Below are 1,706 nucleotides of genomic sequence, written 5' to 3'. Positions count from 1 at the left end.
TCCGCCACGTTAATTTTTTTAAAATTTTGCATTTTTTAAAAAATTTTCGAAGGGAAAAGGTGGTCACCCCCCCTTTCCCGGGAAAATTTCCCTTAAAAAATACTTTTTACCAAAAAAATTTCCCAAAGGGGAATTCATCCATTTTCCGGGTTTTAAATTTTTAATTTCTGAAAAAATTTATGGGAATTTCCAAATTTTCCCCAACCCGGGTTCCATCCCCAACTTTAAAAATTAACTTTCCAAAAAGTGCTCCACGTTTAAAACTTCCCAATACTTTTCCCCAAAATTGTCGCATAATTCTTCCAAAAGTTTGCTCATAATCCTATTTCCAAAACAGAAAAGGGTTTTCTCCCAAACTACAAATTCCCCCAAAACCTAAATGTCCCCAAGCCAAAAAAATTCCCACCGGGAATCCATTTTTTCCAAGGTTACCAAAAATTTAATCATCTTTACCGAAAAATTTCCCAACCAGTCAAAATTCGATAATTTAAAGGGTTCCAAGCACATGGAATTTCAAAAAGCCCGGTGTTTCCCCATCTGTTTACGCAATTTTCTCAACGAATCCCAAAATCCCCTTTAAAGTAACACCCCCTTAAACAAACGCTTTACAAAAACGAAACAATTTTCCCAAAAGGGGCCGTTCAAAATTATGTTAAAACCCTTACCTCCAAAAATTTCCAAAAAGATTAACCCAAGGGTCCCAACCCCCAAAAACCAACTTCGGAAAACTCCAAAATTACCTGGTGTTTAATGGTTACCTTGGCCCCCAGGGGGCCTTATCATCCCTTTAGAAAAAAGGCTGTCCCAACTGCTATGTTTGTATTAATTACGTATACTTTTTACTGAAAAAAAAAAAAAAAAAAAAATCTGCCAGCAGTAACCAGGTGGAATTCCATCAATGATGTCTGGATTCCAAAAAGGCTGTCCCAACTGTTATGTTTCTATTAATTACGTATACTTTTTACTGAAAAAAAAAAAAAAAAAAAAATCTCTGCCAGCAGTAACCAGGTGAATTCCATCAATGATGTCTGGATTCCAAAAAGGCTGTCCCAACTGTTATGTTTGTATTAATTACGTATACTTTTTTGTTTGTGAAAAAAAAAAAAAAAAAAAAAAAAATCTCAGCCAGCAGTAACCAGGTGGAATTCCATCAATGATGTCTGGATTCCAAAAAGGCTTTCCCAACTGTTATGTTTCTATTAATTACGTATACTTTTACTGAAAAAAAAAAAAAAAAAAAATCTCTGCCAGCAGTAACCAGGTGGAATTCCATCAATGATGTCTGGATTCCAAAAAGGCTGTCCCAACTGTTATGTTTGTATTAATTACGTATACTTTTTACTGAAAAAAAAAAAAAAAAAAAAAAAAATCTCTGCCAGCAGTAACCAGGTGGAATTCCATCAATGATGTCTGGATTCCAAAAAGGCTGTCCCAACTGTTATGTTTGTATTAATTACGTATACTTTTACTGAAAAAAAAAAAAAAAAAAAAATCTCTGCCAGCAGTAACCAGGTGGAATTCCATCAATGATGTCTGGATTCCAAAAGGCTGTCCCAACTGTTATGTTTGTATTAATTACGTATACTTTTTACTGAAAAAAAAAAAAAAAAAAAAATCTCTGCCAGCAGTAACCAGGTGGAATTCCATCAATGATTGGATTGGACCCAAAGGTGGACTGTTATGTTTGTATTCCATCAATGATGTCT

General features: G+C 34.4%; 1 long non-coding RNA gene across 1 annotated transcript in view; it reads left to right on the top strand.

Annotated features, from left to right (window-relative positions):
• LOC127158902 (uncharacterized) overlaps positions 1–1,463 on the top strand; it is a 2,500-nt gene extending 1,037 nt beyond the window's left edge. Inside the window, exons 2-3 of the long non-coding RNA XR_007826307.1 lie at positions 885–1,008; positions 1,140–1,463. This is a non-coding gene — a long non-coding RNA (uncharacterized LOC127158902). The remainder of the gene's footprint in view (positions 1–884; positions 1,009–1,139) is intronic.
• The last annotated feature ends 243 nt before the right edge of the window (positions 1,464–1,706 follow it).

Source organism: Labeo rohita, unplaced genomic scaffold (assembly GCF_022985175.1).
Source record: "Labeo rohita strain BAU-BD-2019 unplaced genomic scaffold, IGBB_LRoh.1.0 scaffold_1774, whole genome shotgun sequence".
Classification (NCBI taxonomy): Eukaryota; Metazoa; Chordata; class Actinopteri; order Cypriniformes; family Cyprinidae; genus Labeo; species Labeo rohita.
Note: the sequence above shows the minus strand (reverse complement) of the source record. Positions and strands in the feature narration are given on the sequence as shown.